We start from the raw sequence: 15,138 nt of genomic DNA on the forward strand, positions 1-15,138 counted from the left end.
TTTTTGCTCTCCACGACTAAGTTTAATTCCTAGTTTCATCGATTTTAAAATAAAATTACAACATTTATTTTACCCGGATAAAAAACTTTTCAAAGTATTTATTTAGGTAATTTTGCTATTTTAAGGAGCGATTAAATATTTTTGTATTCAATTATATGAAATCATATAATTTTGTTACTTTAGTATTTATTTTATGGAATATCTAATTTTAATCAAGGCTTATCTTGAAAATTAATCCGAACAGTTAAAATCTAAACATATATGTAATTAGTTCTTGAAAATCATTTATTTGAAAAAATATTTGTTTGATTTTATTGAATCAAGAAACTCAGGATTGAATTGGTTGTTGATTTATTTCGAATATTGTTTTAATTTAGTCAATTTACTAAATTAGACCTTAATTGAAATCAATTTGGCCATAATTGCAATGCAATTGGTCTATTGAATTTTAATTAGGCAAAAATTTAAATACAATTGTCTAAATCTTTATTTTCCTGGCTATTTATTAAATAGACTAATCTACCCCTACCCTTTCTAATTTTAATAACAACACTCAATCCCAGGCCCAACACAACTTCAGCACCAGCAGCCTAACATCGGCTGCACCGACCCGACCCGCAATAGCCCAACTCTCTCTTCCTTCTCTTCTATCAGAATATCGACAACAAACAATTGTAGTATGCGAACAACTATTACAACAACATCGCAAACAAATTTTCCAAAACCCCCCCCAACAGACCCAATTTTAAACCCGAAATCAATCCCAAACTGCCTTTTTTCCCTTTCTTACTCCTCACATGATTAACACGCGATTTTGTACCATGAAGGGTCGACAATCTTCTAGAAAATATCGAGGTGGTTCCTAAACGGTTGAATTCATACAAATTTATACATATTTGTGTGAATTTCATTGGTTGGGTGTATAATCCCTCGTTCCCTAATTTTTCTTGGATCACCTATTTCAAATTTCTTGAAAAAAGACCAAAATCAGTACAAGGTTGAGAAAATTTTTTGTTATCATCCAAAAATATCTCTTACAAAAATTCTCAAATTACCCTTAAAGATAAAAAAATGATCCTTATATTAATGCTCTTTATTGAGCTAAAAGTTCAAGTCTAAAAGAGTTAAAAAAAACCTTGAGCAAGGATTTGAAATTTTTTAGTAAAACAAAATTCTCAATTAGTCAGAAGTCTAAAAGCTGCTTTCGGTAGTGGCGAATTCTGGCGAAGTTTAAGGCACCATTTTGCTTCCCTGAGAAAGGTTAGTCTTCGATTCTTCTTTCTTGTCTTGTCGTGTTGTTATAGTTATAGCAGTAGTAATTTTGATTATTGCATTGTATGTTTAGAATTATTGTTGTAGAGGCTATGAAGGCTATAGGTTTTTATTATGATGAAAAATATCGTTGTGCTATCTCTCCGCCAAATTTCATCTTTTTTCTCTTGTGGATGTATGTTAGCTCTTAGTCCTTCCTCAATATAAGTGAAAGTGATAGTTGTAGAAAGTGTTTGAAAGTCATAAGTCTTCTTTGTTCAGCTCTTGGACTTAATATCTTGTTGGTTAGATCATTGTTTTGCCTCATGATTCTTGTTTTGGTTCTGAAGATTCACTATTTATCTTAATCTGTGATTTCCTTTAGTGCCTCTTTTTGTGATTTTCTATTGAGGTTCAACGATTCCTACTAAATCCCTAACTTATTTATACGTGTTCTGCGTATCTTTTTTATTCACTCTTTGACATAAGTGTTTCTGTTGGGCCTTTCTCATTTTTTGTTCTAGCTTAAGGGTGTGGCTTGTACTACTTCTATCTACTATTTTTTAAGAAAAAAGCTTAATCCGTCTTGTCCAGCTTAACTTCCTACTTGTTTTAGCTTGAATACTAATTCTTCATCTTGGAAACTTTGATTTTGATACCTGTGTTCTATTTTAAATTCGTGTCTGTTAGGGGTTCTTGTTTGAGGCCTTTGGGAAAATGTATTGGCTTGTTGAAGAATATTAGGTATTTAAGTATCTCTGTTGAAGTAGAATATCCTAATTTTTGTTGTCATTACGCTATGTGTAATTTGTGCTTAAGCTAAGGATTCCCAAGAATCTTTCTTGCTCGATAACATCAAGAAGAGAGGGGTGAAGTTATATTTTTCTTACTCCTAAAAACAAAGTTAGGAGACGGAATACATCATCACAACTGTTTGCTTCTATCCTCAAGTGCCCACTATCAGGGATTTTTTTATTTTTAATATTTGAAAATATTTAATTGTTTTCCCTAGTCTAATAACTATATATTTTGTGGTCGGGTGCGACAGATATGTTATAATTGGTCCAGCTGTTGTTTTGTTTAGCTGAAAAGCTCAAAGTTGAAAGGAGAAGTTGTCTTTTTGAAATGGCTAGTTTTATATCTCTTTCTCTGATTCATGAGTGGAGTATTGAACAACTTACTTGCTCTCAGTGTGTACTATTACTTCTCTTCTATTAGGTATATGCTCTATTCTAGTTTCATTGCTTTCATCAAGTGCTCGTCTCTCATGTATTCTTAGAGTTATTTATTTTAAATCAAGCATGTTACTAGTATCGATTAGGCAAATTGCAATGTAGACCTCTGTCTTCATTTTATGAATTAAGTGGTTTAGTTAAATGGGCCTGTTATCCCCCCAAATCTTATATGATACTCATTTATTCCAGATTGTTTTATCTGTTGAATCCAAGTGTTTTTTGCTTTGTTAGCAAAAATTATACGTTTTCATTTAACAGGTCAGGTCATAAGTTACCTCTTACTTTCCTTCTTTTCATTTTTCATTTTCTATGAAAGCATTGGTTGTATTGTTCTTATTTTTGTTCATTTCTTTGCTATGACTTAGTCTGGAACTATCTTTTTGAAATTTGTCTTGAAACAGTAAAGTTTATAGTTTCCTACAAAGACTGTTTTAATCGTGAAATTTTAACGAGTTTATGAGGTGCTTTCATGCAATTTTGGTATTAAACATTGTATTTCAAGTCAAGTACGAACATAAACGCCTAATTTCCTATAAAGGTCGAATTGATTCACAATTTTTTTTGATGGCTTGAATGATGAATTGTTTAGTTGACTTCCATGTCTACTTTTATCTCTCATTCCTTTCCCATATTTCTTCTTTTCAAGTTTTCTGAAAATGCCTTGTTAAGATATGAATACTCCGAGTTAGTATTGCGGATTAGTAAGAAGATCAAATCTTGTTTTGATTACTTGAAATATGAAAGCCAATCCCATGTGTAGTGTGAATATGTTCAAGATTATATATAGTTTGAATCAGTTGTGTTTTGTATTTATTTTTCGAATTAACTACTCTCATTTCGAATAAAATTCTAATCCTCCTCTTTTCTTTGGCGTGAAAAATCTGTTTGGGGTTCGAGTGGACTTTCCTTTTCTTTGCATTCATAATAGGCAAATGGGGCCATCTCTTCGAGTCAACTTCAAGCTAAGTCCAAAAGTTTGTCCTATGGAGTACCGTAATAAGGATATAGAAGAAGATAATGGGTCCAAGCCCATTGACATAGCTGCTAGGATTTGGAGACTTGAAAAGTCTCATTCTTCATTATTTTATTTATTTAGTATTGCTTTACTTGTCTTTATTCATTTAGTTACTTATTTATTCATTCATTCAGGGCCTCAAAGCTAAAGTGGTAAATTAATACAGAGAAAGCAGATTTTGGGCCAAAGGGGTCCGAAAAGATAGTTTAGGACAGGTTATAGGCCAAAAGCCTAATATTTAAATTAGGACAGGTGAAAATGAGCTAAAAGCCCAAATGAATAGTTAAGGACAGAGGTATTTGGGCCAAAAGCCCAATTATATTAGTACAGGATTGATGGATTTTGGCTTACAAGCCTGACTTATAATTCTTCCCGTTCCCCTTTATGTGTTATTTGATATTAGTTTTCTTAGAACTAGTTAAATTCCCCATTAAGTCGTCCAAAATTAATTTTGCACAAATTTTTCTCTTAATCAATTTTTTTATAAAATAATACCTATTTAAATTTAGACAAAGATGTTGTTTTCAAATAGTCCGGATAACCGCAAGTTAATAGATACTCTTGGTTCCTTAACCACCTTCCAAGAGTATTAATAGGAACCACTTACTCGGAATTTCAAACTTAAATAATTTTTTTCTACTTTGAATCATTTAAGTAATTTCCAAAGGTTTTTTCTTAATGTTTCTAAATAAATTAAGTGGAGACTCTATTCTTGAGTTTAAAAACTTTTTGAAAGCAAAAAACTCAAAAGTTATTTCTCCGCAAAACAAAAATAGCGTCTCTGTTGGGGAGATTAAGTAGGTTCTAACCAAATATTTGAATTGGCTTCGTTGACTAACTATTGCAATTTTTAAACTGCTTATGCACTTATATTTTTAATTTCTACGAAATTAAGCTATTATATTTCATGGCATAGTTTCCACTCGAAATATATAAATTGTTTGGGGTTTCGTTGATGTTCAGGGCCCTATTGTTCAATTCTAAAGTAAGTGTTGGGAATACGACGGTTTATTAGCATGTTAGGCGTCTGATGGCTATTCATATTTCCAAACCCAAGTCGTCCTCCAGGGACCCTGGTCCAAATCCACTCTAGACACCCAGGATAGAGCGAAACCAAAGCCACTAGAACTTGAATCTAAACACGAAGAAGTAAAGATAGAAGCATAGGATAACCAAGATAGGAAGACAGACACAAAATTGATAATGCAAGGGGAATCGAAGGTTATTTCAAACCCTAAAACCTCCCTTAATGGATTACCAATTAGCACCTAACTCTTACGTCACCGCAAAGGGGATTAGATCTTCCTTACAACCAACGTTTCTAGTCAAGGCTCAATATTGACTTTTCCAAGTACTCATCACTCCCAATGGACTTTCCATGAATACATCATGATAAATAGTCAACAAAAACTAAAGAAGAAAGACCTAAATCTATCTATTTATAGTCAAATAAAAGGCCTAAAAGTCACCCATTAGCAAAAACAAAAAATAACCTCAAGGGTGATTTTCAATTGATGACTTCATCACTAGTCGCCACTGTAGTCGTCAACCAAGTGATAAGTCATTGCTTTAGTCATAACCCTTAACATAATGTCATCTTCAGTGACAATTCATCACCTAAGTTATCAGAAAGGTGATAAGTCATCACTTAAGTCATCTGCCTTAATAGAATGTAATTTTCAGCTTGATAACTCGTCAGTGAAGTCGTCAACAACGTGATAACTTATCAACCAAGCTGTCACTTCTAGGAAGAATGTTAGTTTTTTTATCTTTTTATCCCAATAAATTAACCATACATGAGATTGTTGGTTTAGGAGCTCAAAGAAGGTCCTCCAAGTGTATTCTTGAATTGTTTGGTTTATCATGACTCGGACCTCTTTGTGTTGTCCTCGAATGATGTGTTCAAAAATGTTCGTGGCCATTTGGCTTGCATCATCCTCCCCTTCTTGAAAAGGATTTGACCTTGAATCTATTCCTTGAAAAATCAAAGGAAGGACAAACAAACACAAAATCATCATGGAATGAGGGTTATGGTTAGCACACAAATCACATCATCATGCCAAGGTTGAACATATTTAATATATATCCAAGTATCCTTCATGTTAAACATTAGAAGCTCGTTGAAAAATACACAAAGAAGTTGATTATGAACATCATCAAGATATAAGGAAACAATAAAGGTCTTAATGACATCAATTATTCCAAAAGGTAGAACTACGTATACCTTATGAGCCATAGGACACAATTGCTTCATTATTTCTTCAACAGACCACACCAAGGGTGGTGCCTCAATGGCTTCTAAAGTTCACAAGATCCATATAGTATTGTGACACAAACAAGTGGACAAACCAACAATTTTCCTACCTCGACATAAAAAATCCAAGACTAGCATGGATGTCGTCATATGGAAAAAAGTAGTATAGAAAAGAATCAAGTGTAAAGGCATCATCCAAGGTGCTTGTAATACCCAAAAATCCAAATCAATATTAAAAACATTCTTCAAGATCATGGAAAATAAATTATAGTGATTTGGTAGTTTTATTAGTGAGTTTGATGTATATTAAGGCCTCAAATAACTCCTAGTTATTAAATAAATCAAAATATCTCTTACTGATTGAGTTCTTGAGAAGGATGTCGCCATAGTGAACTTCAAATGAGAATATGTTTTGTTTTACTAAAAAAATTTTATGACATAGCCCACCAACGGTTAGATAATTGAATTATCTTTTCAACGATAGCAATTTTTTCTTAATCTGATTTCTGATTAAAACTTTATGCTTGTTTTACCAGAGAGCTGTCCTACTGTCGAAGTGCGATGGCCAGGTTAACGGTCATCAAGCCAGGCCGTCAACTTCAGGAAGTGAGCTCATTTTCTACCCATAAACTGATTTCTTGAGTGACGGTCAATCACCAGAGTGACGGTCGGTCACCCAAACCATCAACCAAGCCCGCTCAATGAAGGATTGACATTTTTAATGAGGTCTATGGGTCTTTTTCCACCCTTTTTAACCCCTAATTCCATCAACTTAAAAAACATAACCCCTCACTCATCCTTAAAATCAAAATTAGGGCTTCTTTCAAGATCATTCACCAAGAACAAGATTCAAACCCTTCTTCAAGAAACTAAGAAATTCAAGTTCTTCAAGTTCAAGAAACATCAAGAAAACATCAAGATTTATGATTCCCAATCCAAGAACGTTCAAGAAAAGTTAATTCTCTTTCAAGAATAATTCTTTAAGGTATGTTAAATGTTCATCCATGGATCCTTTTCACCCATGGATCCCAAGAACCCAACTTCAAATTCAAAGTTATGATTTTTACAAATTATGGGGATTTTAACCATGAGTCGCCTTGAATTTTGATTCTATAACATGTTCCCCAAACATTAGAATGGTGTTGTTCACTGAATTAAACCCTAATTGGTGATTTTAGTAGGAAAACCATGCTATTACTATAAGTTTTAAAACTATTCCCATACTTATCTTAAACCATGAATTACAAGTGTTTGATGAAATGCCCAAAAAAAGGAGTTTTGAATAAATGCTTACATATCATGTCCTCAAAGTTTTAGTACAATCCTTCTATTATTATTATCGAGTCCTGGGGGTTTAAATACCCAAAATTTAGTCGCTTACCTAGTTTTCAATATTTATAGAATGGTTACAGAATTTAAATAGTTAAGCATAGTCAGCCAAATATTTTGGGTCTTTCAGTTGGGAGTAGGATTTAGCATCGAGCAAATGTAGGTATAACGGCTTCCCCATCAGTTAGGCAGAGTCATTAGTAGCAGTCCTTGCATTCCAGAACTATGTAGCCGGCGTAGGATATGAGGAGTCACCCATCAATTTAGGCTTGATTTTGCCCAGGTGTCACCCATCAATTTATGCTTGACATCCTAGTTTTTCAGTAGCTTAGTGGATCCACTCAGCCATGAGTTAGTACCCGTGGCACGATATTGGCACCCTTCCAATTGGGGTCACAGTTTGGACCCCAATTTGCTCATTGGGGCATGTCGGTTAGATGATAGCTCCCATAGTCTCAGTCCAATATTCAGCCCAATAATTTAGTTTCAAGTTTGCTTGAACTTAGCATACAAATATAAGTCATTTGTTTATCAGTATTCAGTATTTTAGTTAACTTATTATATTTAGAACATGTTTTATGCTTGGTTATGCATTCTCAGTCTTTACCGATTTTATGCATTATATTTAGTACTTCATGATATACATTCAATCATCTATTACTTGTGCACATAAAACCATGTATATTAGCCTAACCTCATTTAGCATACCAGTATATTCAAAGTACTGATCGCATACTCTTTTCTTATGCAATGATGTTTAATATCATAGGTTTGGATGCTCAGTTCCCTAATCGCGCATAGGCATACCAAATTATCAGCTGTAGTAGTGGTGAGTCCTCATACTTAGAGGAAAGGGTTTATTTATCTTAGTTTACCTTATCAATTCAGTATTTTCTATTCAGTTGGAGTTAGTTGGGGTTTATCCCATCAGCTCCACAGTCAGTCATTAGATACTTTTTAGACTAGTATAAATAGTTAGCCTTTGGTCGTTATCATTAGTCATTCTATCAATGTGGTCAGTATTATTTTATAGACATTATCAGAACTATGTTTTAAAACCTTATGACCTTTTTTAGTTAAATTCCATATATGATCTTTTGATGTCGGTTATACTCAGTGCTTAAGGCAGGTACCACTATCATAGGTTAGTTTGTGGTCACTTGTCACTATAGGTACCGTATGGCATCCAGGGTGTACTCATGGGGCTTTACAAACTTGGTATCATAGCCTAAGGTTTTAAAGTTTCCTAGGAAGTCTAAAAGCCATGTTAAGTAGAGTTTTGTGCATGGGTGTAAAGCCCACCACACTTATGGACAAGAGGCTACGAGATATTTTAAGAAAAGTTTCCCTTCTTTCAGTGTTCATGTAGTGCAAAAGAGAATGATCTTGATTTAAAATCACTTTCTAACTCATCTATCCTTCTGTGTATATAAAATACCTCCCAGAAAGAACAACATAAGAAGAAATAGGAATGATCCTACACCTCCACCTATTTAGGAAGATCCCCTAAATGAGCATGTCTATCACGCTAAATTTAGAGTTTCCTTCACTACTTTATCCTATTCAGTGTTTATTAGAACAATCTACAGGTTGTTGTCCTAGCTAGGCTTTTGACTTATGCTCAGAAAAGTGAGGAGAGAGCGTAGAAAGAAAGAGAGAAAAAAATAAGAGGGCCAGAACAAGTAATTTTAATCTAAGGTTAGGGGGTAGTAACCGCTCCTAATTCCATCAAAAATTCTCAGCCCTAGCTTTGCCTTTAACTAGTGTTCCAGTGCCTAAGTTTAAGAATGATTGTCAAAATAGAACACTAGGCTCTAAGTCACAAGGTAGTGGAAAAGGTATTCGTACTAATTTGGTTTGCGAAGAATATCACAGGAATCATAAGAGTATTTGTAGAGCCGGTAGTGATTTGTGTTTTGGGTGTGGAAAGACAGGCCCCAAAGTTAGAATTTCCCAACAAGTGGTCAGCAGGGAAAATCCAATCGTCCTCCAATTCCATTCTATCACCCGACTCAGCAGGGCACCACTTTTAGTGCCACCAATGGTTAATGTCAGAAAAGACTTTATGAACACCAGTCTCAACATGATCAGGAAATTTCAACTAATTTGGTTACGAGTATGTTATCGGCCTTTCATATTGTTATGTATGTTTTACTAGAACTAGAGCTTCACTTTCTCTTGTAACCCTCCTATATAGCTGTCAACTTTGGTGTCAAACCTGAAACATTAGCAGATCCCTTCTCAATGTCTATATCAGTGGGTAAATCTACCATTTCCAGGTGAGTATATAGAAATTGGTTGGTTACAGTATCCTAGAAAAACACTTCAGTTGATTTCAGAAATAAAGTCCTTCAATTTCAGTTTCTCGATGAACTAGTCATTTAATGGGGGGTAATACCTCAGTCTTAGGGGTCAGATGTGTTTTTAGAGCCCTTCTCAGAATCTTATAATAGTAGATGGCCTAGAATTAGAAGCATAAACCTAGAAGTTTAGTAACAATAGAGTGGGGATAGTATTATCTGAATTTGGTGAATTACGTATCCATAGGTCTAATTGTATGAAAAGTAATCAGTAGGCTTAAAATAGTGTATTCAAGATATTAAGCTATGTATTATGGTATGGGTGTGCTTATTCAGCATCCTTGAGTGCTAAGTTTGAATGGGGTTATTGATGTAGTAATTGATGTTCTTACCAGCTCCATTATGGATTATAAGATGTTGATGTCAGATGTTCGGGTGCAAAAGTAGTTCTCATGGTTTAGGGAGAAATATAAGTTTAAAGATAGGAAAATTGTAGGTTATGATAAAAGTAGTATGGTTATTAAATATTTTGGGATATCCATGTTGTGTTAGAATCTAAGTTTGAATCTTTGAAGGTTGAGCTAATAGAAAGAGGAGTTGAAAATTCTAAGTTAGTCAATTTTAAGTTGTTACATAATGATTGTTGGGGCTATAGAAAGGTATGAGTTGTATCTCAGAAGAAAGTACTAGTAGTAAGTCTTACATTATTGGGTATAGTCATTCAGGTGAGTTTACCAACTATATGTATTATTACATCCCAGATTCTAGAGTACGATGGTGGCAGTTCAGTTTAGAAATATTGATTAAGTGGTTCCAAGACTTAGAATTGTGAATTTAAGATAAGGGGGAGATGATGGAACAATTAACCAAGTTAGGCTCTCAGATTCTAGTAGTGATACTAGAGTGTTGTAGAACAACACTAGGGAAGAAGATGTCGGACCCATGCTTATTTCAGTATTTGTACTTCAGTTATCATAATATGTCAGCTCTATGACCATAGCTCATATTCATGCACTTTATAGAAAATCATGTACTCTCCTAGTACCTAGTATGAGGAGTCCTAGTTCACCCAACAGTATGAATCATATTCCATGAATTCAAAAACTCCAAACTCAGGTCATGCAGTTCATGACTAGTGTATTCATGTTTTAAAGTATGCTCAGTTTCCATTACTAATGCTACACTCTTAATGACCAGAAAAATTCAGATTTGTGTCATGTATGTCCTCAGTTTAGACCTCTTTAAGGAATTCATTTCATTTATACTCTATTCCTCAGGCCACAGTTAAGTGTCCAAGTTATGCATGGTATTTCTTCCATACTTCAGGATCTCATATTCTAACTTTTCAGTGACCTTCCTTTATGAAATAATGGTGATGATGAGTAATTTGTTTAGATATGAGAAAGTAAATGTTTCATGTTAAGGAAAGATTTTTGCATGCTTGTTTTACATGAGGCGGTAGTTATGAAGATAGGCTTGAATGTCATGTTGGTGTGTAAGTAGATAAATGCATTACGTGTTGGTGAATGGCTAGTAAAAGTTTGTATTTCATTATTGAAGGAGTAATCAGAAGTATTTAGAAGATGGGAAGTTATTAAAATGCATAGTGTATTGAATTCATGACTCAGACTAATATTACAGTGTTATGTGGACATTGTATAGATTTGAGTAGGCTTGAACATAGCGGGAGAATTTAGACCAGCTCAACCCTCAGTAGATAGAGTTATCGTGCCCATGTGAATATTTTTAGTAGCCTTAAGTGAAGTACGATGTTGAAGTACAAAATAAAGTTGAGGGAGTAGGTGAGAAGTGTGTCTAAGATTGTAAGTTAGTAGTTGTAGTACATACAGCTTAGTAACTCTATCCTAGCTAATGTTTCGTAGGCCTGTGTTCCATATTACAGAATTTTAGCCATGTTGTGATTTCTTATTGAGATGTCCTATTCAGACCATGTTAAGATTCTCTGCTCCCTAATATCATTAGAACTTTATGGAAAGAATGTCAAAGAAATACTCTAGTTAAGTATAAGCTTTTAGTACGAGTTAGTTTGTATAGCCAGTAATTTGGTTTAGCAGTTAGGCAGACAAGTTCCTATGGTTTTCATCTCTCTTATTCAAGAGGAAATTCCTTCACAACCATGCAAGTCGTAACTTCAATTCAGTCCATGCATCAGGCATAAGTTTTAGATTCCAGCTATTTAGTCATGATTCTCGTGTATCATCTCAGTCTTTCCTCAATATTTTAGCCATGTTAGTGTCTTTCGGGGGACATATTATCCCAAGGGCAGATGTAATATAAACCCCCAAGCTTTCATGTTCTAAACCTTCTATCTTCTTTTCACGTAACAAGATTTAGCTTAAAGTAATGGGTAAAAATAAGTTGACTCTCTCATTCCAATCTCAACCTTATAACCATTCTCATGTCATTACATATACTCAAGCAAATCAATTTAGTTCATGATATTAAATTCATGTATCATGTTTCAGACCCAATTATGTTCTCATGTTCCCAATCATGCATATTCAGTATATGATCTCAGATTCTTCAGTACTCTCAGCTAAACTAGCCTCATTCGAGGATGAATGTTTCCAAAGGGGAGATATAGTACTACCCCAAAAATCCAAACTAATATTAGAACCATGATCAAGATCTTGCAAAAGAAATTATAGTGATTTGGTAGTTTTATAAGTGAGTTTTATGTATACTAAGGCCTCAAATAACTCCTTGTTATTAGACGAATCAAAATATCCCTTACCGATTAAGTTCTTGATAAGGATGTTTCTATAGTCAACTTCAAACGAACATATATCTCATTTTACTAATAATTTTTTATCTCATGACCCACAAATAATTAGATAATTGAATTAGCTTTCCAAGTACCAGTTTACCCTTAATCCAATATTGGGGTAAAATGTTATACCCATTTTACTAGAGAGTTGTCCAACTACCGAAGTGTGACGGCTAGGTTCATAAACCATCAAGCCAGGCCATCAAATTCAGGCAGTGATCTCATTTTCTAGCCATAAACTGGCCGATTAAGTGAAGTTCAGTCACTAGAGTGACGTTCCATCACCCAAATCGTCAACCAAGCCCGTACAACAACGTAATGAAATTTTTCATGAGATTTTTGGGTCTTTCCACCCTTTTTAACCCTTAATTCCATCACAACATAACTCCTCATTCATCCTTAAAATAAAATTTAGGGTTTCTTTCAAGATCATTCCTCAAGAACAAGATTCAAACCCTTCTTAAAGAAACTAAGAAATTCAAGTTTAAGAACCATCAGGAAAACATCAAGATTTCTGTTTCCCAATCCAAAAACGTTCAAGAAATGTTAATTCTTTTTCAAGATTAATTCTTTAAGGTATGTTAAATATTCATCCATGGGTCCTTTCCACCCATGGAGCCCAAGAACCCAACTTCAAATTCAAACTTGTGATTTATACAAGTTATTGTGATCTTAACCATGAATCCCTATGAATTTTGGTTTTATACCATAGTTATATCAAATTGTTATTGTTATTAATCCCCACATATTTTAATGGTGTTGTTCACTAAACCTTAATTGGTAATTTTAGTAGGGAAAACATGCTATTACTACAAGTTTTAAAACTATTCCCATACTTAGCTTAAACCATGAACTACAAGTGTTTGATGAAATGCCCACAAGAAAGAGTTTTTAATAAATGCTTACATATCATGTCCTCAAAGTTTAAGTACAATCTTGCTATTATTGTTATCGAGTCCTGGGGGTTTGAATACCTAAAATTTAGCTGCTTACCTAGTTTTCAGTATTTATAGATTGGTTACAAATTAGTTATGAGCCCTATCGTTTCAGTCAGTATTTTAAATAGTTAAGCATAGTCAGTCCAATATTCTAGTTCTTTCAGTTATAAGTAGGATTTAGCACCGAGCGAATGTCGGGATGACAGTTTTCCCATTACTTAGGCAAAGTTGTAGTAGCAGTCCTTGTATTCCAGAACTATGTGGCCAGCGTAGGATATGTGGAGTCACCCATCAGTTTAGGCTTGACATCCTGGTTGTTCAGTAGCTTAGTGGATCCACGCATCCATATGTTAGTACCTGTGGCAAGGTATTTCCACCCTTCAAACTGGGGTCACACGTTGGACCCCAATTTGCATATTGACGCATGTCGGTTAGATGACAGCTCCTACAGTCTCAGTCCAGTATTCAGCTCAGTAATTCAGTTTTAGTTTTACTTGACCATGGAATACAAATATAAGTCATTCATTTATCAGTATTTAATATTTTAGTTTGTAGATTATATTCAGAACATATTTTATGTTTGGTCATGCATTCTCAGTCTTTACAGATTTTATACATTCTATTCAGTACTTCATGCTACACATTCAGTCAGTTATTACTTGTGCACATCAGACATGCGTATTAGCCTAACCTCATTTAGCATACCAATACATTCAGAGCAATGATCACATACTATTTTCTTGTATTATGATATTTAATATCATAGGTTCAAATGCTCAGTCCCCTGATCGTGCATAGACATATGAGATTATTAGCTGTAGCAGTGTTGAGTCCTCATTCTTCAAGGACATAGTTTATTTTTCTCAGTTTACATTATCATTTTAATATTTTCTATTTAGTTGGAGTTGGTTAGGGGTTTGTCCCATCATCTCCACAGTTAGTCATTAGAGGCTTTTTAGACTAGTACAAATAGTTAGTCAGTGTTTTTGTTCTTATCATTAGTCATTTTATCAGTGTAGTTAGTATTGTTTTACAGATATTATCAAAAATGTGTTTTAAAATCATATGGCATTTTTAGTTAAATCCTACATATGATCTTTTGATAGCGGTTATACTCAGAGCTCAAGATAGGTACCACTCTCATGGGTTTGTTTGTGGTCACTTGTGACAGTAGCCACCGTGTGGCATCCACGGTATACTCTCGAGGCTTTACAAAATTGGTATCAGAGCCTAAGTTTTTAAAGTGTCCTACGGAGTCTACAAGTCATGTTGAGTAGAGTCTTGTGCTTGGGTGTGAATCCCCCCACATATATGGACAATTGTCTACAAGATATTTTAGGAAATGTTTCTCTTTTTTCAGTGTTCATATCGTGTGAAATAGCATGATCTCTATGTAAAATCTCTTCCTAACTCATCTATCCTTTCGTGTAAAGAAAATGCCTCCCAAAAAGAACAACGAAAGAAGAAATGGGAATCAGCCTGCAACTCCATCTGTTCAGGATAACCCCCTGAATGATGATGTCTCTAATGCCAAATTCAGAGCTGCTTTCACTACCTATACATATTTAGTAGTTGCTCAGAATAATCTGAAGGCAATTCTCCAATCTAGGCTTTTGATTCATGCTCAGTAGAGTGATGGAGGAGCATCAGAAGAAAGAGAGAAAGAATAAAAGGGCCAGAACTAGTAGTTTTAAGCCAAGGTTAGAGGTACTAACCGCTCCCAATTCTGTAAGAAATTCTCATCCCCAGCCTCTCCTTCAGCCAGTGTGCCAATGTATAAGCTTAAGAGAAAGGTTGAAATTGAGCACCAGGCTCTAAGTCACAGGGTAGTGGGGAGGGTGTTCATACTACTCTGTTTTGTGAATAATGTGGCTGAAATCATAAAGGTATATGTAGAGCCAATAGTGATCTGTGTTTTGGGTTAGGAAATCTTGGCCACAGAGTCAGAGATTGCCCAAAGAGTAGTCAGTAAGGCTAGTCCAACCATCCTCTAATTTTATCTGTTACCCAGCTCAATAAGGTGCCACT

At 34.5% G+C, this 15,138-nt stretch overlaps 1 long non-coding RNA gene across 1 annotated transcript; it reads left to right on the forward strand.

The window, feature by feature from the left end:
* The first annotated feature begins 531 nt into the window (after positions 1–531).
* On the forward strand, positions 532–3,946 carry LOC124889236. Its single transcript, XR_007047927.1, has 2 exons — positions 532–1,260; positions 3,415–3,946. It is a non-coding gene; the product is annotated as an uncharacterized LOC124889236 (long non-coding RNA).
* The last annotated feature ends 11,192 nt before the right edge of the window (positions 3,947–15,138 follow it).

The sequence above is a fragment of the Capsicum annuum genome, chromosome 12 (genome assembly GCF_002878395.1).
Source record: "Capsicum annuum cultivar UCD-10X-F1 chromosome 12, UCD10Xv1.1, whole genome shotgun sequence".
In the NCBI taxonomy this organism is placed as follows: domain Eukaryota; kingdom Viridiplantae; phylum Streptophyta; class Magnoliopsida; order Solanales; family Solanaceae; genus Capsicum; species Capsicum annuum.